General features: G+C 39.3%; 9 non-coding genes across 9 annotated transcripts; all 9 read left to right on the top strand.

The window, feature by feature from the left end:
• Window positions 1-2,074: 2,074 nt before the first annotated feature.
• On the top strand, window positions 2,075-2,147 carry TRNAV-CAC (transfer RNA valine (anticodon CAC)). Its single transcript has one exon. It is a non-coding gene; the product is annotated as a tRNA-Val (tRNA).
• Window positions 2,148-4,642: 2,495 nt separating this feature from the next.
• TRNAV-CAC (transfer RNA valine (anticodon CAC)) lies at window positions 4,643-4,715 on the top strand. Its single transcript has one exon. It is a non-coding gene; the product is annotated as a tRNA-Val (tRNA).
• A 2,547-nt stretch (window positions 4,716-7,262) lies between these two features.
• Window positions 7,263-7,335, top strand: TRNAV-CAC (transfer RNA valine (anticodon CAC)). Its single transcript has one exon. It is a non-coding gene; the product is annotated as a tRNA-Val (tRNA).
• A 2,645-nt stretch (window positions 7,336-9,980) lies between these two features.
• Window positions 9,981-10,053, top strand: TRNAV-CAC (transfer RNA valine (anticodon CAC)). Its single transcript has one exon. It is a non-coding gene; the product is annotated as a tRNA-Val (tRNA).
• A 2,539-nt stretch (window positions 10,054-12,592) lies between these two features.
• TRNAV-CAC (transfer RNA valine (anticodon CAC)) lies at window positions 12,593-12,665 on the top strand. Its single transcript has one exon. It is a non-coding gene; the product is annotated as a tRNA-Val (tRNA).
• Window positions 12,666-14,834: 2,169 nt separating this feature from the next.
• Window positions 14,835-14,906, top strand: TRNAP-AGG (transfer RNA proline (anticodon AGG)). The gene has a single exon. It is a non-coding gene; the product is annotated as a tRNA-Pro (tRNA).
• A 300-nt stretch (window positions 14,907-15,206) lies between these two features.
• On the top strand, window positions 15,207-15,279 carry TRNAV-CAC (transfer RNA valine (anticodon CAC)). The gene has a single exon. It is a non-coding gene; the product is annotated as a tRNA-Val (tRNA).
• Window positions 15,280-17,794: 2,515 nt separating this feature from the next.
• On the top strand, window positions 17,795-17,867 carry TRNAV-CAC (transfer RNA valine (anticodon CAC)). The gene has a single exon. It is a non-coding gene; the product is annotated as a tRNA-Val (tRNA).
• Window positions 17,868-20,376: 2,509 nt separating this feature from the next.
• On the top strand, window positions 20,377-20,449 carry TRNAV-CAC (transfer RNA valine (anticodon CAC)). Its single transcript has one exon. It is a non-coding gene; the product is annotated as a tRNA-Val (tRNA).
• The last annotated feature ends 657 nt before the right edge of the window (window positions 20,450-21,106 follow it).

Below are 21,106 nucleotides of genomic sequence, written 5' to 3'. Positions count from 1 at the left end.
TTTCTAATACATTGATATTTGCATCTCCTTTCCTAGCCTGCATTTTTCACTATCTTACAGGCTGTATATAATAAGTATCAATTCAGGGGCCCTTCTTCTACTCAATTCACAACTGTTCTATCCCGGCATTGATAAGCAATCTACATCTGCTTCTGTTGTGTATTGGTTATCATGTTTACCTGACGTGTGAAAGCCCCATGTTTGACAGTGCGCGTTAATAAAGAGACCAATGATTTTTATTAAAAGTTGTCATGTGTTTTTGTTACCTTGCACCGGCCAAAAAGTGCCGGAAATGACTTCATTTGCAGTCACTTGAAAAGTAGGGATTCTCAAATAAATGGTAAGAGGTTGGAACAAATCTAAAGGAATGCATGGCATATCTATATGTATGTGTACGCAGGTATCCATATATAAAGATAGATAGATAGATAGATAGATAGATAGATAGATAGATAGATAGATAGATAGATAGATGGATAGATAGATAGATAGATAGATAGATAGATAGATAGATAGATAGATAGATAGATAGATAGATAGATAGATAGATAGATAGATAGATAGATAGATAGATAGATAGATAGATATTGGGAGAGAGAGAGCGTTAATATAAACTGAGACTTTATTTTCCATCAAGCTGTCTTTCCTTTCCTTCAGGAGCAGAATGTTCTGATCATCAGCGCTCCAGAATCTAGTGCTTGGTTGGCAAGCATCACACATTGTGATGTGTTAGCTAAGAGTTCCATGTCGTTCAGACTCATATATTCCTCTGTAGTTGTACCTTGGTGATTCAACAAAATGTGGCATCATAAGCAGCATTCTACTGCCATAGACTGGGCAGAAAAAACATTTAGAATTTCACTGAAAAAGAAAAAAAGCATACTTAGGCAGAGCTTTCTGGACAGTAAGGACATTAGAGTAAGTGATGAATAAGCACTGCTTTTGTTAATTTACATAGGCAGAACAGAGACTGCTGGGAAAAGCCTGACATTAAAGGCATAGAAAATGCCTGCTTCTGGATAGAACACTAAGAAGGGTTGAAAGTTTTTTCTCTGACCCTGGCCACTCCTACAAGCAATCCTATGATAGTCAGAAGGACCCACCCTAAAAAGGAAGGGACAGCCATTTGGACCCTTTCCACCTTTTCTATATCTCACCTGATCGAGCCTGATCGAGCGCTGATTGAGCGGATTAGCACATGTACTTCTCATTTTGGGAAGGTATTGCTTAGCTTGCTACCAGCAGCTCAGTTATGTTATGATGTTAGAGGCTTGCAAGGAATGCTTTAGTCCTGCATTAGGCAGTTTTTATTGCTACTTGCATTCAAGGGAAAGATAATTAGCCAGAATCTGTGACCCAGTTATTAAGCTTGGCATTCCGATTTGCACAAAGGGAATAAGCATTTGAGAAAAAATGCAACATGTGTTTCTTATGTTGTTATGAACAGCTTTTTATTCTTTCTCTTTAGGGTCTAGCCACTGCAGAAATAGATAAATAAGTGCTGACTTCCTGTAAGACGTGTCCAATTCTGGGACAAAATAAAAGGGGACACTTATAAATGATAGTGATATCATTTGAGAAAGGGTAAGTTGACACTGAATTTCATGTGTATTCACAGACCAAGCATGAAAAAGTCCCTAGCATGATCTTCATTGCGTGCTTAGAGCTGGTATTAGCTTTTCAGAGGTGCGGGCCTTTCGAAGGCTCGTTGGTCTAGGGGTATGATTCTCGCTTTGGGTGCGAGAGGTCCCGGGTTCAAATCCCAGGGAAGCCCTTTCATTGGTGCTTTTTTAAAGTAGTATTGAAGTATGCATTTCAAAGCCAATATCAATTTTCTCTTTGCAGTAGTGGATGAATATTTGCTAGAGTCTCATGCTTTTAACCTTGCCCTGCCTGAGCAAATAGGAAACATTTCTCTTTAAGCATTTTGCAAAAATGCTGAACTTGCATGGCATATACAAGCGTTCAGCTAGGGCTGTCTGGGAAGGTTGCATGAAAGAAATCTAAAACCAGAGGCCCTTGGAATAGCCTGTTTTGAGAAGTTTCATCACAGAAGAATCAACTGTAGACATCTGTTTCTGTAGTGTAGTGGTTATCACGTTCGCCTCACACGCGAAAGGTCCCCGGTTCGAAACCAGGCAGAAACAGTTGTTATATTGTCTTGGCTGCAATGTTGAGAGGTGCTGTTTTGCCATGAAATTGTCCAGGCCCTGAAGATGGTTTCATGCAGACTCGTTCCAAGAAAGTGAATTCTCTTGAAAACACTAAAGTAATTGGCATGTGGATGTATCTGTTGATTCACAGACCTCACTTTTATAAGAGCCCTGCATTCTGTTCATTGCTCACCTAGAACATGCATTAACTTTGGGAATTGTTGGCACCAACAGGCATCTTAGTTTAGTGGAGTGTTTCTGGTGTTTAAGTGCAGAAGCCCTGGGCTCAATTCCTCGGTGACCCTTCTCAAGGTGATGATACAAATGCATCGTCACCTTTACGTTTAATGTCAGAATTGTTTATTTCTATTTGGTGGTGTATGAATGCTTGCAATAGTATGTTGATTTTTTCTAGCCTTGAATGAATAAAAGCAAATCACTCCTCTTTATGTATTTTTCTAATACATTGATATTTGCATCTCCTTTCCTAGCCTGCATATTTCACTATCTTACAGGCTGTATATAATAAGTATCAATTCAGGGGCCCTTCTTCTACTCAATTCACAACTGTTCTATCCCGGCATTGATAAGCAATCTACATCTGCTTCTGTTGTGTATTGGTTATCATGTTTACCTGACGTGTGAAAGCCCCATGTTTGACAGTGCGCGTTAATAAAGAGACCAATGATTTTTATTAAAAGTTGTCATGTGTTTTTGTTACCTTGCACCGGCCAAAAAGTGCCGGAAATGACTTCATTTGCAGTCACTTGAAAAGTAGGGATTCTCAAATAAATGGTAAGAGGTTGGAACAAATCTAAAGGAATGCATGGCATATCTATATGTATATGTACGCAGGTATCCATATATAGATAGATAGATAGATAGATAGATAGATAGATAGATAGATAGATAGATAGATAGATAGATAGATAGATAGATAGATAGATAGATAGATAGATAGATAGATAGATAGATAGATAGATAGATAGATAGATAGATAGATAGATAGATATTGGGAGAGAGAGAGCGTTAATATAAACTGAGACTTTATTTTCCATCAAGCTGTCTTTCCTTTCCTTCAGGAGCAGAATGTTCTGATCATCAGCGCTCCAGAATCTAGTGCTTGGTTGGCAAGCATCACACATTGTGATGTGTTAGCTAAGAGTTCCATGTCGTTCAGACTCATATATTCCTCTGTAGTTGTACCTTGGTGATTCAACAAAATGTGGCATCATAAGCAGGATTCTACTGCCATAGACTGGGCAGAAAAAACATTTAGAATTTCACTGAAAAAGAAAAAAAGCATACTTAGGCAGAGATTTTTAGACAGTAAGTACATTAGAGTAAGTGATGAATAAGCACTGCTTTAGTTAATTTACATAGGCAGAACAGAGACTGCTGGGAAAAGCCTGAAATTAAAGGCACAGAAAATGCCTGCTTCTGGATAGAACACTAAGAAGGGTTGAAAGTTTTTTCTCTGACCCTGGCCACTCTTACAAGCAATCCTATGATAGTCAGAAGGACCCACCCTAAAAAGGAAGGGACAGCCATTTGGACCCTTTCCACCTTTTCTATATCTCGCCTGATCGAGCGCTGATTGAGCGGATTAGCACATGTACTTCTCATTTTGGGAAGGTATTGCTTAGCTTGCTACCAGCAGCTCAGTTATGTTATGATGTTAGAGGCTTGCAAGGAATGCTTTAGTCCTGCATTAGGCAGTTTTTATTGCTACTTGCATTCAAGGGAAAGATAATTAGCCAGAATCTGTGGCCCAGTTATTCAGCTTGGCATTCCGATTTGCACAAAGGGAATAAGCATTTGAGAAGAAATGCAACATGTGTTTCTTATGTTGTTATGAACAGCTTTTTATTCTTTCTCTTTAGGGTCTAGCCACTGCAGAAATAGATAAATAAGTGCTGACTTCCTGTAAGACGTGTCCAATTCTGGGACAAAATAAAAGGGGACACTTATAAATGATAGTGATATCATTTGAGAAAGGGTAAGTTGACACTGAATTTCATGTGTATTCACAGACCAAGCATGAAAAAGTCCCTAGCATGATCTTCATTGCGTGCTTAGAGCTGGTATTAGCTTTTCAGAGGTGCGGGCCTTTCGAAGGCTCGTTGGTCTAGGGGTATGATTCTCGCTTTGGGTGCGAGAGGTCCCGGGTTCAAATCCCAGACGAGCCCTTTCATTGGTGCTTTTTTAAAGTAGTATTGAAGTATGCATTTCAAAGCCAATATCAATTTTCTCTTTGCAGTAGTGGATGAATATTTGCTAGAGTCTCATGCTTTTAACCTTGCCCTGCCTGAGCAAATAGGAAACATTTCTCTTTAAGCATTTTGCAAAAATGCTGAACTTGCATGGCATATACAAGCGTTCAGCTAGGGCTGTCTGGGAAGGTTGCATGAAAGAAATCTAAAACCAGAGGCCCTTGGAATAGCCTGTTTTGAGAAGTTTCATCACAGAAGAATCAACTGTAGACATCTGTTTCTGTAGTGTAGTGGTTATCACGTTCGCCTCACACGCGAGAGGTCCCCGGTTCGAAACCAGGCAGAAACAGTTGTTATATTGTCTTGGCTGCAATGTTGAGAGGTGCCGTTTTGCCATGAAATTGTCCAGGCCCTGAAGATGGTTTCATGCAGACTCGTTCCAAGAAAATGAATTCTCTTGAAAACACTAAAGTAATAGGCATGTGGATGTATCTGTTGATTCACAGACCTCGCTTTCATAAGAGCCCTGCATTCTGTTCATTGCTCACCTAGAACATGCATTAACTTTGGGAATTGTTGGCACCAACAGGCATCTTAGTTTAGTGGAGTGTTTCTGGTGTTTAAGTGCAGAAGCCCTGGGCTCAATTCCTCGGTGACCCTTCTCAAGGTGATGATACAAATGCATCGTCACCTTTACGTTTAATGTCAGAATTGTTTATTTCTATTTGGTGGTGTATGAATGCTTGCAATAGTATGTTGATTTTTTCTAGCCTTGAATGAATAAAAGCAAATCACTCCTCTTTATGTATTTTTCTAATACATTGATATTTGCATCTCCTTTCCTAGCCTGCATATTTCACTATCTTACAGGCTGTATATAATAAGTATCAATTCAGGGGCCCTTCTTCTACTCAATTCACAACTGTTCTATCCCGGCATTGATAAGCAATCTACATCTGCTTCTGTTGTGTATTGGTTATCATGTTTACCTGACGTGTGAAAGCCCCATGTTTGACAGTGCGCGTTAATAAAGAGACCAATGATTTTTATTAAAAGTTGTCATGTGTTTTTGTTACCTTGCACCGGCCAAAAAGTGCCGGAAATGACTTCATTTGCAGTCACTTGAAAAGTAGGGATTCTCAAACAAATGGTAAGAGGTTGGAACAAATCTAAAGGAATGCATGGCATATCTATATGTATGTGTACGCAGGTATCCATATATAAAGATAGATAGATAGATAGATAGATAGATAGATAGATAGATAGATAGATAGATAGATAGATAGATAGATAGATAGATAGATAGATAGATAGATAGATAGATAGATAGATAGATAGATAGATAGATAGATAGATAGATAGATAGATAGATAGATAGATAGATAGATAGATAGATAGATAGATAGATATTGGGAGAGAGAGAGCGTTAATATAAACTGAGACTTTATTTTCCATCAAGCTGTCTTTCCTTTCCTTCAGGAGCAGAATGTTCTGATCATCAGCGCTCCAGAATCTAGTGCTTGGTTGGCAAGCATCACAAATTGTGATGTGTTAGCTAAGAGTTCCATGTCGTTCAGACTCATATATTCCTCTGTAGTTGTACCTTGGTGATTCAACAAAATGTGGCATCATAAGCAGCATTCTACTGCCATAGACTGGGCAGAAAAAACATTTAGAATTTCACTGAAAAAGAAAAAAAGCATACTTAGGCAGAGCTTTCTGGACAGTAAGGACATTAGAGTAAGTGATGAATAAGCACTGCTTTTGTTAATTTACATAGGCAGAACAGAGACTGCTGGGAAAAGCCTGACATTAAAGGCATAGAAAATGCCTGCTTCTGGATAGAACACTAAGAAGGGTTGAAAGTTTTTTCTCTGACCCTGGCCACTCCTACAAGCAATCCTATGATAGTCAGAAGGACCCACCCTAAAAAGGAAGGGACAGCCATTTGGACCCTTTCCACCTTTTCTATATCTCACCTGATCGAGCCTGATCGAGCGCTGATTGAGCGGATTAGCACATGTACTTCTCATTTTGGGAAGGTATTGCTTAGCTTGCTACCAGCAGCTCAGTTATGTTATGATGTTAGAGGCTTGCAAGGAATGCTTTAGTCCTGCATTAGGCAGTTTTTATTGCTACTTGCATTGAAGGGAAAGATAATTAGCCAGAATCTGTGACCCAGTTATTAAGCTTGGCATTCCGATTTGCACAAAGGGAATAAGCATTTGAGAAAAAATGCAACATGTGTTTCTTATGTTGTTATGAACAGCTTTTTATTCTTTCTCTTTAGGGTCTAGCCACTGCAGAAATAGATAAATAAGTGCTGACTTCCTGTAAGACGTGTCCAATTCTGGGACAAAATAAAAGGGGACACTTATAAATGATAGTGATATCATTTGAGAAAGGGTAAGTTGACACTGAATTTCATGTGTATTCACAGACCAAGCATGAAAAAGTCCCTAGCATGATCTTCATTGCGTGCTTAGAGCTGGTATTAGCTTTTCAGAGGTGCGGGCCTTTCGAAGGCTCGTTGGTCTAGGGGTATGATTCTCGCTTTGGGTGCGAGAGGTCCCGGGTTCAAATCCCAGGGAAGCCCTTTCATTGGTGCTTTTTTAAAGTAGTATTGAAGTATGCATTTCAAAGCCAATATCAATTTTCTCTTTGCAGTAGTGGATGAATATTTGCTAGAGTCTCATGCTTTTAACCTTGCCCTGCCTGAGCAAATAGGAAACATTTCTCTTTAAGCATTTTGCAAAAATGCTGAACTTGCATGGCATATACAAGCGTTCAGCTAGGGCTGTCTGGGAAGGTTGCATGAAAGAAATCTAAAACCAGAGGCCCTTGGAATAGCCTGTTTTGAGAAGTTTCATCACAGAAGAATCAACTGTAGACATCTGTTTCTGTAGTGTAGTGGTTATCACGTTCGCCTCACACGCGAAAGGTCCCCGGTTCGAAACCAGGCAGAAACAGTTGTTATATTGTCTTGGCTGCAATGTTGAGAGGTGCTGTTTTGCCATGAAATTGTCCAGGCCCTGAAGATGGTTTCATGCAGACTCGTTCCAAGAAAGTGAATTCTCTTGAAAACACTAAAGTAATTGGCATGTGGATGTATCTGTTGATTCACAGACCTCACTTTTATAAGAGCCCTGCATTCTGTTCATTGCTCACCTAGAACATGCATTAACTTTGGGAATTGTTGGCACCAACAGGCATCTTAGTTTAGTGGAGTGTTTCTGGTGTTTAAGTGCAGAAGCCCTGGGCTCAATTCCTCGGTGACCCTTCTCAAGGTGATGATACAAATGCATCGTCACCTTTACGTTTAATGTCAGAATTGTTTATTTCTATTTGGTGGTGTATGAATGCTTGCAATAGTATGTTGATTTTTTCTAGCCTTGAATGAATAAAAGCAAATCACTCCTCTTTATGTATTTTTCTAATACATTGATATTTGCATCTCCTTTCCTAGCCTGCATATTTCACTATCTTACAGGCTGTATATAATAAGTATCAATTCAGGGGCCCTTCTTCTACTCAATTCACAACTGTTCTATCCCGGCATTGATAAGCAATCTACATCTGCTTCTGTTGTGTATTGGTTATCATGTTTACCTGACGTGTGAAAGCCCCATGTTTGACAGTGCGCGTTAATAAAGAGACCAATGATTTTTATTAAAAGTTGTCATGTGTTTTTGTTACCTTGCACCGGCCAAAAAGTGCCGGAAATGACTTCATTTGCAGTCACTTGAAAAGTAGGGATTCTCAAATAAATGGTAAGAGGTTGGAACAAATCTAAAGGAATGCATGGCATATCTATATGTATATGTACGCAGGTATCCATATATAAAGATAGATAGATAGATAGATAGATAGATAGATAGATAGATAGATAGATAGATAGATAGATAGATAGATAGATAGATAGATAGATAGATAGATAGATAGATGGATAGATAGATAGATAGATAGATAGATAGATAGATAGATAGATAGATAGATAGATAGATAGATAGATAGATAGATAGATAGATAGATAGATAGATAGATAGATAGATAGATAGATAGATAGATAGATAGATAGATAGATAGATAGATAGATAGATAGATAGATAGATAGATAGATAGATAGATAGATAGATATTGGGAGAGAGAGAGCGTTAATATAAACTGAGACTTTATTTTCCATCAAGCTGTCTTTCCTTTCCTTCAGGAGCAGAATGTTCTGATCATCAGCGCTCCAGAATCTAGTGCTTGGTTGGCAAGCATCACACATTGTGATGTGTTAGCTAAGAGTTCCATGTCGTTCAGACTCATATATTCCTCTGTAGTTGTACCTTGGTGATTCAACAAAATGTGGCATCATAAGCAGCATTCTACTGCCATAGACTGGGCAGAAAAAACATTTAGAATTTCACTGAAAAAGAAAAAAAGCATACTTAGGCAGAGATTTTTAGACAGTAAGTACATTAGAGTAAGTGATGAATAAGCACTGCTTTAGTTAATTTACATAGGCAGAACAGAGACTGCTGGGAAAAGCCTGAAATTAAAGGCACAGAAAATGCCTGCTTCTGGATAGAACACTAAGAAGGGTTGAAAGTTTTTTCTCTGACCCTGGCCACTCTTACAAGCAATCCTATGATAGTCAGAAGGACCCACCCTAAAAAGGAAGGGACAGCCATTTGGACCCTTTCCACCTTTTCTATATCTCGCCTGATCGAGCGCTGATTGAGCGGATTAGCACATGTACTTCTCATTTTGGGAAGGTATTGCTTAGCTTGCTACCAGCAGCTCAGTTATGTTATGATGTTAGAGGCTTGCAAGGAATGCTTTAGTCCTGCATTAGGCAGTTTTTATTGCTACTTGCATTCAAGGGAAAGATAATTAGCCAGAATCTGTGGCCCAGTTATTCAGCTTGGCATTCCGATTTGCACAAAGGGAATAAGCATTTGAGAAGAAATGCAACATGTGTTTCTTATGTTGTTATGAACAGCTTTTTATTCTTTCTCTTTAGGGTCTAGCCACTGCAGAAATAGATAAATAAGTGCTGACTTCCTGTAAGACGTGTCCAATTCTGGGACAAAATAAAAGGGGACACTTATAAATGATAGTGATATCATTTGAGAAAGGGTAAGTTGACACTGAATTTCATGTGTATTCACAGACCAAGCATGAAAAAGTCCCTAGCATGATCTTCATTGCGTGCTTAGAGCTGGTATTAGCTTTTCAGAGGTGCGGGCCTTTCGAAGGCTCGTTGGTCTAGGGGTATGATTCTCGCTTTGGGTGCGAGAGGTCCCGGGTTCAAATCCCAGACGAGCCCTTTCATTGGTGCTTTTTTAAAGTAGTATTGAAGTATGCATTTCAAAGCCAATATCAATTTTCTCTTTGCAGTAGTGGATGAATATTTGCTAGAGTCTCATGCTTTTAACCTTGCCCTGCCTGAGCAAATAGGAAACATTTCTCTTTAAGCATTTTGCAAAAATGCTGAACTTGCATGGCATATACAAGCGTTCAGCTAGGGCTGTCTGGGAAGGTTGCATGAAAGAAATCTAAAACCAGAGGCCCTTGGAATAGCCTGTTTTGAGCAGTTTCATCACAGAAGAATCAACTGTAGACATCTGTTTCTGTAGTGTAGTGGTTATCACGTTCGCCTCACACGCGAGAGGTCCCCGGTTCGAAACCAGGCAGAAACAGTTGTTATATTGTCTTGGCTGCAATGTTGAGAGGTGCCGTTTTGCCATGAAATTGTCCAGGCCCTGAAGATGGTTTCATGCAGACTCGTTCCAAGAAAATGAATTCTCTTGAAAACACTAAAGTAATAGGCATGTGGATGTATCTGTTGATTCACAGACCTCGCTTTCATAAGAGCCCTGCATTCTGTTCATTGCTCACCTAGAACATGCATTAACTTTGGGAATTGTTGGCACCAACAGGCATCTTAGTTTAGTGGAGTGTTTCTGGTGTTTAAGTGCAGAAGCCCTGGGCTCAATTCCTCGGTGACCCTTCTCAAGGTGATGATACAAATGCATCGTCACCTTTACGTTTAATGTCAGAATTGTTTATTTCTATTTGGTGGTGTATGAATGCTTGCAATAGTATGTTGATTTTTTCTAGCCTTGAATGAATAAAAGCAAATCACTCCTCTTTATGTATTTTTCTAATACATTGATATTTGCATCTCCTTTCCTAGCCTGCATATTTCACTATCTTACAGGCTGTATATAATAAGTATCAATTCAGGGGCCCTTCTTCTACTCAATTCACAACTGTTCTATCCCGGCATTGATAAGCAATCTACATCTGCTTCTGTTGTGTATTGGTTATCATGTTTACCTGACGTGTGAAAGCCCCATGTTTGACAGTGCGCGTTAATAAAGAGACCAATGATTTTTATTAAAAGTTGTCATGTGTTTTTGTTACCTTGCACCGGCCAAAAAGTGCCGGAAATGACTTCATTTGCAGTCACTTGAAAAGTAGGGATTCTCAAACAAATGGTAAGAGGTTGGAACAAATCTAAAGGAATGCATGGCATATCTATATGTATGTGTACGCAGGTATCCATATATAAAGATAGATAGATAGATAGATAGATAGATAGATAGATAGATAGATAGATAGATAGATAGATAGATAGATAGATAGATAGATAGATAGATAGATAGATAGATAGATAGATAGATAGATAGATAGATAGATAGATAGATAGATAGATAGATAGATAGATAGATAGATAGATAGATAGATATTGGGAGAGAGAGAGCGTTAATATAAACTGAGACTTTATTTTCCATCAAGCTGTCTTTCCTTTCCTTCAGGAGCAGAATGTTCTGATCATCAGCGCTCCAGAATCTAGTGCTTGGTTGGCAAGCATCACAAATTGTGATGTGTTAGCTAAGAGTTCCATGTCGTTCAGACTCATATATTCCTCTGTAGTTGTACCTTGGTGATTCAACAAAATGTGGCATCATAAGCAGCATTCTACTGCCATAGACTGGGCAGAAAAAACATTTAGAATTTCACTGAAAAAGAAAAAAAGCATACTTAGGCAGAGCTTTCTGGACAGTAAGGACATTAGAGTAAGTGATGAATAAGCACTGCTTTTGTTAATTTACATAGGCAGAACAGAGACTGCTGGGAAAAGCCTGACATTAAAGGCATAGAAAATGCCTGCTTCTGGATAGAACACTGAGAAGGGTTGAAAGTTTTTTCTCTGACCCTGGCCACTCCTACAAGCAATCCTATGATAGTCAGAAGGACCCACCCTAAAAAGGAAGGGACAGCCATTTGGACCCTTTCCACCTTTTCTATATCTCACCTGATCGAGCCTGATCGAGCGCTGATTGAGCGGATTAGCACATGTACTTCTCATTTTGGGAAGGTATTGCTTAGCTTGCTACCAGCAGCTCAGTTATGTTATGATGTTAGAGGCTTGCAAGGAATGCTTTAGTCCTGCATTAGGCAGTTTTTATTGCTACTTGCATTCAAGGGAAAGATAATTAGCCAGAATCTGTGACCCAGTTATTAAGCTTGGCATTCCGATTTGCACAAAGGGAATAAGCATTTGAGAAAAAATGCAACATGTGTTTCTTATGTTGTTATGAACAGCTTTTTATTCTTTCTCTTTAGGGTCTAGCCACTGCAGAAATAGATAAATAAGTGCTGACTTCCTGTAAGACGTGTCCAATTCTGGGACAAAATAAAAGGGGACACTTATAAATGATAGTGATATCATTTGAGAAAGGGTAAGTTGACACTGAATTTCATGTGTATTCACAGACCAAGCATGAAAAAGTCCCTAGCATGATCTTCATTGCGTGCTTAGAGCTGGTATTAGCTTTTCAGAGGTGCGGGCCTTTCGAAGGCTCGTTGGTCTAGGGGTATGATTCTCGCTTTGGGTGCGAGAGGTCCCGGGTTCAAATCCCAGGGAAGCCCTTTCATTGGTGCTTTTTTAAAGTAGTATTGAAGTATGCATTTCAAAGCCAATATCAATTTTCTCTTTGCAGTAGTGGATGAATATTTGCTAGAGTCTCATGCTTTTAACCTTGCCCTGCCTGAGCAAATAGGAAACATTTCTCTTTAAGCATTTTGCAAAAATGCTGAACTTGCATGGCATATACAAGCGTTCAGCTAGGGCTGTCTGGGAAGGTTGCATGAAAGAAATCTAAAACCAGAGGCCCTTGGAATAGCCTGTTTTGAGAAGTTTCATCACAGAAGAATCAACTGTAGACATCTGTTTCTGTAGTGTAGTGGTTATCACGTTCGCCTCACACGCGAAAGGTCCCCGGTTCGAAACCAGGCAGAAACAGTTGTTATATTGTCTTGGCTGCAATGTTGAGAGGTGCTGTTTTGCCATGAAATTGTCCAGGCCCTGAAGATGGTTTCATGCAGACTCGTTCCAAGAAAGTGAATTCTCTTGAAAACACTAAAGTAATTGGCATGTGGATGTATCTGTTGATTCACAGACCTCACTTTTATAAGAGCCCTGCATTCTGTTCATTGCTCACCTAGAACATGCATTAACTTTGGGAATTGTTGGCACCAACAGGCATCTTAGTTTAGTGGAGTGTTTCTGGTGTTTAAGTGCAGAAGCCCTGGGCTCAATTCCTCGGTGACCCTTCTCAAGGTGATGATACAAATGCATCGTCACCTTTACGTTTAATGTCAGAATTGTTTATTTCTATTTGGTGGTGTATGAATGCTTGCAATAGTATGTTGATTTTTTCTAGCCTTGAATGAATAAAAGCAAATCACTCCTCTTTATGTATTTTTCTAATACATTGATATTTGCATCTCCTTTCCTAGCCTGCATATTTCACTATCTTACAGGCTGTATATAATAAGTATCAATTCAGGGGCCCTTCTTCTACTCAATTCACAACTGTTCTATCCCGGCATTGATAAGCAATCTACATCTGCTTCTGTTGTGTATTGGTTATCATGTTTACCTGACGTGTGAAAGCCCCATGTTTGACAGTGCGCGTTAATAAAGAGACCAATGATTTTTATTAAAAGTTGTCATGTGTTTTTGTTACCTTGCACCGGCCAAAAAGTGCCGGAAATGACTTCATTTGCAGTCACTTGAAAAGTAGGGATTCTCAAATAAATGGTAAGAGGTTGGAACAAATCTAAAGGAATGCATGGCATATCTATATGTATGTGTACGCAGGTATCCATATATAAAGATAGATAGATAGATAGATAGATAGATAGATAGATAGATAGATAGATAGATAGATAGATAGATAGATAGATAGATAGATAGATAGATAGATAGATAGATAGATAGATAGATAGATAGATAGATAGATAGATAGATAGATAGATAGATAGATAGATAGATAGATAGATAGATAGATAGATAGATAGATATTGGGAGAGAGAGAGCGTTAATATAAACTGAGACTTTATTTTCCATCAAGCTGTCTTTCCTTTCCTTCAGGAGCAGAATGTTCTGATCATCAGCGCTCCAGAATCTAGTGCTTGGTTGGCAAGCATCACACATTGTGATGTGTTAGCTAAGAGTTCCATGTCGTTCAGACTCATATATTCCTCTGTAGTTGTACCTTGGTGATTCAACAAAATGTGGCATCATAAGCAGCATTCTACTGCCATAGACTGGGCAGAAAAAACATTTAGAATTTCACTGAAAAAGAAAAAAAGCATACTTAGGCAGAGATTTTTAGACAGTAAGTACATTAGAGTAAGTGATGAATAAGCACTGCTTTAGTTAATTTACATAGGCAGAACAGAGACTGCTGGGAAAAGCCTGAAATTAAAGGCACAGAAAATGCCTGCTTCTGGATAGAACACTAAGAAGGGTTGAAAGTTTTTTCTCTGACCCTGGCCACTCTTACAAGCAATCCTATGATAGTCAGAAGGACCCACCCTAAAAAGGAAGGGACAGCCATTTGGACCCTTTCCACCTTTTCTATATCTCGCCTGATCGAGCGCTGATTGAGCGGATTAGCACATGTACTTCTCATTTTGGGAAGGTATTGCTTAGCTTGCTACCAGCAGCTCAGTTATGTTATGATGTTAGAGGCTTGCAAGGAATGCTTTAGTCCTGCATTAGGCAGTTTTTATTGCTACTTGCATTCAAGGGAAAGATAATTAGCCAGAATCTGTGGCCCAGTTATTCAGCTTGGCATTCCGATTTGCACAAAGGGAATAAGCATTTGAGAAAAAATGCAACATGTGTTTCTTATGTTGTTATGAACAGCTTTTTGTTCTTTCTCTTTAGGGTCTAGCCACTGCAGAAATAGGTAAATAAGTGCTGACTTCCTGTAAGACGTGTCCAATGCTGGGACAAAATAAAAGGGGACACTTGTAAATGATAGTGATATCATTTGAGAAAGGGTAAGTTGACACTGAATTTCATGTGTATTCACAGACCAAGCATGAAAAAGTCCCCAGCATGATCTTCATTGCGTGCTTAGAGCTGGTATTAGCTATTCAGAGGTGCGGGCCTTTCGAAGGCTCGTTGGTCTAGGGGTATGATTCTCGCTTAGGGTGCGAGAGGTCCCGGGTTCAAATCCCGGACGAGCCCTTTCATTGGTGCTTTTTTAAAGTAGTATTGAAGTATGCATTTCAAAGCCAATATCAATTTTCTCTTTGCAGTAGTGGATGAATATTTGCTAGAGTCTCATGCTTTTAACCTTGCCCTGCCTGAGCAAATAGGAAATATTTCTCTTTAAGCATTTTGCAAAAATGCTGAACTTGCATGGCATATACAAGCGTTCAGCTAGGGCTGGCTGGGAAGGTTGCATGAAAGAAATCTAAAACCAGAGGCCCTTGGAATAGCCTGTTTTGAGAAGTTTCATCACAGAAGAATCAACTGTAGACATCTGTTTCTGTAGTGTAGTGGTTATCACGTTCGCCTCACACGCGAAAGGTCCCCGGTTCGAAACCGGGCAGAAACAGTTGTTATATTGTCTTGGCTGCAATGTTGAGAGGTGCCGTTTTGCCATGAAATTGTCCAGGCCCTGAAGATGGTTTCATGCAGACTCGTTCCAAGAAAGTGAATTCTCTTAAAAACACTAAAGTAATTGGCATGTGGATGTATCTGTTGATTCACAGACCTCGCTTTCATAAGAGCCCTGCATTCTGTTCATTGCTCACCTAGAACATGCATTAACTTTGGGAATTGTTGGCACCAACAGGCATCTTAGTTTAGTGGAGTGTTTCTGGTGTTTAAGTGCAGAAGCCCTGGGCTCAATTCCCCGGTGACCCTTCTCAAGGTGATGATACAAATGCATCGTCACCTTTACGTTTAATGTCAGAATTGTTTATTTCTATTTGGTGGTGTATGAATGCTTGCAATAGTATGTTTATTTTTTCTAGCCTTGAATGAATAAAAGCAAATCACTCCTCTTTATGTATTTTTCTAATACATTGATATTTGCATCTCCTTTCCTAGCCTGCATTTTTCACTATCTTACAGGCTGTATATAATAAGTATCAATTCAGGGGCCCTTCTTCTACTCAATTCACAACTGTTCTATCCCGGCATTGATAAGCAATCTACATCTGCTTCTGTTGTGTATTGGTTATCATGTTTACCTGACGTGTGAAAGCCCCATGTTTGACAGTGCGCGTTAATAAAGAGACCAATGATTTTTATTAAAAGTTGTCATGTGTTTTTGTTACCTTGCACCGGCCAAAAAGTGCCGGAAATGACTTCATTTGCAGTCACTTGAAAAGTAGGGATTCTCAAATAAATGGTAAGAGGTTGGAACAAATCTAAAGGAATGCATGGCATATCTATATGTATGTGTACGCAGGTATCCATATATAAAGATAGATAGATAGATAGATAGATAGATAGATAGATAGATAGATAGATAGATAGATAGATAGATAGATAGATAGATAGATAGATAGATAGATAGATAGATAGATAGATAGATAGATAGATAGATAGATAGATAGATAGATAGATAGATAGATATTGGGAGAGAGAGAGCGTTAATATAAACTGAGACTTTATTTTCCATCAAGCTGTCTTTCCTTTCCTTCAGGAGCAGAATGTTCTGATCATCAGCGCTCCAGAATCTAGTGCTTGGTTGGCAAGCATCACACATTGTGATGTGTTAGCTAAGAGTTCCATGTCGTTCAGACTCATATATTCCTCTGTAGTTGTACCTTGGTGATTCAACAAAATGTGGCATCATAAGCAGCATTCTACTGCCATAGACTGGGCAGAAAAAACATTTAGAATTTCACTGAAAAAGAAAAAAAGCATACTTAGGCAGAGCTTTCTGGACAGTAAGGACATTAGAGTAAGTGATGAATAAGCACTGCTTTTGTTAATTTACATAGGCAGAACAGAGACTGCTGGGAAAAGCCTGACATTAAAGGCATAGAAAATGCCTGCTTCTGGATAGAACACTAAGAAGGGTTGAAAGTTTTTTCTCTGACCCTGGCCACTCCTACAAGCAATCCTATGATAGTCAGAAGGACCCACCCTAAAAAGGAAGGGACAGCCATTTGGACCCTTTCCACCTTTTCTATATCTCACCTGATCGAGCCTGATCGAGCGCTGATTGAGCGGATTAGCACATGTACTTCTCATTTTGGGAAGGTATTGCTTAGCTTGCTACCAGCAGCTCAGTTATGTTATGATGTTAGAGGCTTGCAAGGAATGCTTTAGTCCTGCATTAGGCAGTTTTTATTGCTACTTGCATTCAAGGGAAAGATAATTAGCCAGAATCTGTGACCCAGTTATTAAGCTTGGCATTCCGATTTGCACAAAGGGAATAAGCATTTGAGAAAAAATGCAACATGTGTTTCTTATGTTGTTATGAACAGCTTTTTATTCTTTCTCTTTAGGGTCTAGCCACTGCAGAAATAGATAAATAAGTGCTGACTTCCTGTAAGACGTGTCCAATTCTGGGACAAAATAAAAGGGGACACTTATAAATGATAGTGATATCATTTGAGAAAGGGTAAGTTGACACTGAATTTCATGTGTATTCACAGACCAAGCATGAAAAAGTCCCTAGCATGATCTTCATTGCGTGCTTAGAGCTGGTATTAGCTTTTCAGAGGTGCGGGCCTTTCGAAGGCTCGTTGGTCTAGGGGTATGATTCTCGCTTTGGGTGCGAGAGGTCCCGGGTTCAAATCCCAGGGAAGCCCTTTCATTGGTGCTTTTTTAAAGTAGTATTGAAGTATGCATTTCAAAGCCAATATCAATTTTCTCTTTGCAGTAGTGGATGAATATTTGCTAGAGTCTCATGCTTTTAACCTTGCCCTGCCTGAGCAAATAGGAAACATTTCTCTTTAAGCATTTTGCAAAAATGCTGAACTTGCATGGCATATACAAGCGTTCAGCTAGGGCTGTCTGGGAAGGTTGCATGAAAGAAATCTAAAACCAGAGGCCCTTGGAATAGCCTGTTTTGAGAAGTTTCATCACAGAAGAATCAACTGTAGACATCTGTTTCTGTAGTGTAGTGGTTATCACGTTCGCCTCACACGCGAAAGGTCCCCGGTTCGAAACCAGGCAGAAACAGTTGTTATATTGTCTTGGCTGCAATGTTGAGAGGTGCTGTTTTGCCATGAAATTGTCCAGGCCCTGAAGATGGTTTCATGCAGACTCGTTCCAAGAAAGTGAATTCTCTTGAAAACACTAAAGTAATTGGCATGTGGATGTATCTGTTGATTCACAGACCTCACTTTTATAAGAGCCCTGCATTCTGTTCATTGCTCACCTAGAACATGCATTAACTTTGGGAATTGTTGGCACCAACAGGCATCTTAGTTTAGTGGAGTGTTTCTGGTGTTTAAGTGCAGAAGCCCTGGGCTCAATTCCTCGGTGACCCTTCTCAAGGTGATGATACAAATGCATCGTCACCTTTACGTTTAATGTCAGAATTGTTTATTTCTATTTGGTGGTGTATGAATGCTTGCAATAGTATGTTGATTTTTTCTAGCCTTGAATGAATAAAAGCAAATCACTCCTCTTTATGTATTTTTCTAATACATTGATATTTGCATCTCCTTTCCTAGCCTGCATATTTCACTATCTTACAGGCTGTATATAATAAGTATCAATTCAGGGGCCCTTCTTCTACTCAATTCACAACTGTTCTATCCCGGCATTGATAAGCAATCTACATCTGCTTCTGTTGTGTATTGGTTATCATGTTTACCTGACGTGTGAAAGCCCCATGTTTGACAGTGCGCGTTAATAAAGAGACCAATGATTTTTATTAAAAGTTGTCATGTGTTTTTGTTACCTTGCACCGGCCAAAAAGTGCCGGAAATGACTTCATTTGCAGTCACTTGAAAAGTAGGGATTCTCAAATAAATGGTAAGAGGTTGGAACAAATCTAAAGGAATGCATGGCATATCTATATGTATATGTACGCAGGTATCCATATATAAAGATAGATAGATAGATAGATAGATAGATAGATAGATAGATAGATAGATAGATAGATAGATAGATAGATAGATAGATAGATAGATAGATAGATAGATAGATAGATAGATAGATAGATAGATAGATAGATAGATAGATAGATAGATAGATAGATAGATATTGGGAGAGAGAGAGCGTTAATATAAACTGAGACTTTATTTTCCATCAAGCTGTCTTTCCTTTCCTTCAGGAGCAGAATGTTCTGATCATCAGCGCTCCAGAATCTAGTGCTTGGTTGGCAAGCATCACACATTGTGATGTGTTAGCTAAGAGTTCCATGTCGTTCAGACTCATATATTCCTCTGTAGTTGTACCTTGGTGATTCAACAAAATGTGGCATCATAAGCAGGATTCTACTGCCATAGACTGGGCAGAAAAAACATTTAGAATTTCACTGAAAAAGAAAAAAAGCATACTTAGGCAGAGATTTTTAGACAGTAAGTACATTAGAGTAAGTGATGAATAAGCACTGCTTTAGTTAATTTACATAGGCAGAACAGAGACTGCTGGGAAAAGCCTGAAATTAAAGGCACAGAAAATGCCTGCTTCTGGATAGAACACTAAGAAGGGTTGAAAGTTTTTTCTCTGACCCTGGCCACTCTTACAAGCAATCCTATGATAGTCAGAAGGACCCACCCTAAAAAGGAAGGGACAGCCATTTGGACCCTTTCCACCTTTTCTATATCTCGCCTGATCGAGCGCTGATTGAGCGGATTAGCACATGTACTTCTCATTTTGGGAAGGTATTGCTTAGCTTGCTACCAGCAGCTCAGTTATGTTATGATGTTAGAGGCTTGCAAGGAATGCTTTAGTCCTGCATTAGGCAGTTTTTATTGCTACTTGCATTCAAGGGAAAGATAATTAGCCAGAATCTGTGGCCCAGTTATTCAGCTTGGCATTCCGATTTGCACAAAGGGAATAAGCATTTGAGAAGAAATGCAACATGTGTTTCTTATGTTGTTATGAACAGCTTTTTATTCTTTCTCTTTAGGGTCTAGCCACTGCAGAAATAGATAAATAAGTGCTGACTTCCTGTAAGACGTGTCCAATTCTGGGACAAAATAAAAGGGGACACTTATAAATGATAGTGATATCATTTGAGAAAGGGTAAGTTGACACTGAATTTCATGTGTATTCACAGACCAAGCATGAAAAAGTCCCTAGCATGATCTTCATTGCGTGCTTAGAGCTGGTATTAGCTTTTCAGAGGTGCGGGCCTTTCGAAGGCTCGTTGGTCTAGGGGTATGATTCTCGCTTTGGGTGCGAGAGGTCCCGGGTTCAAATCCCAGACGAGCCCTTTCATTGGTGCTTTTTTAAAGTAGTATTGAAGTATGCATTTCAAAGCCAATATCAATTTTCTCTTTGCAGTAGTGGATGAATATTTGCTAGAGTCTCATGCTTTTAACCTTGCCCTGCCTGAGCAAATAGGAAACATTTCTCTTTAAGCATTTTGCAAAAATGCTGAACTTGCATGGCATATACAAGCGTTCAGCTAGGGCTGTCTGGGAAGGTTGCATGAAAGAAATCTAAAACCAGAGGCCCTTGGAATAGCCTGTTTTGAGAAGTTTCATCACAGAAGAATCAACTGTAGACATCTGTTTCTGTAGTGTAGTGGTTATCACGTTCGCCTCACACGCGAGAGGTCCCCGGTTCGAAACCAGGCAGAAACAGTTGTTATATTGTCTTGGCTGCAATGTTGAGAGGTGCCGTTTTGCCATGAAATTGTCCAGGCCCTGAAGATGGTTTCATGCAGACTCGTTCCAAGAAAATGAATTCTCTTGAAAACACTAAAGTAATAGGCATGTGGATGTATCTGTTGATTCACAGACCTCGCTTTCATAAGAGCCCTGCATTCTGTTCATTGCTCACCTAGAACATGCATTAACTTTGGGAATTGTTGGCACCAACAGGCATCTTAGTTTAGTGGAGTGTTTCTGGTGTTTAAGTGCAGAAGCCCTGGGCTCAATTCCTCGGTGACCCTTCTCAAGGTGATGATACAAATGCATCGTCACCTTTACGTTTAATGTCAGAATTGTTTATTTCTATTTGGTGGTGTATGAATGCTTGCAATAGTATGTTGATTTTTTCTAGCCTTGAATGAATAAAAGCAAATCACTCCTCTTTATGTATTTTTCTAATACATTGATATTTGCATCTCCTTTCCTAGCCTGCATATTTCACTATCTTACAGGCTGTATATAATAAGTATCAATTCAGGGGCCCTTCTTCTACTCAATTCACAACTGTTCTATCCCGGCATTGATAAGCAATCTACATCTGCTTCTGTTGTGTATTGGTTATCATGTTTACCTGACGTGTGAAAGCCC

Source organism: Lissotriton vulgaris, chromosome 8 (assembly GCF_964263255.1).
Source record: "Lissotriton vulgaris chromosome 8, aLisVul1.2, whole genome shotgun sequence".
In the NCBI taxonomy this organism is placed as follows: domain Eukaryota; kingdom Metazoa; phylum Chordata; class Amphibia; order Caudata; family Salamandridae; genus Lissotriton; species Lissotriton vulgaris.
This window is presented reverse-complemented; position numbering and strand designations above follow the sequence as displayed.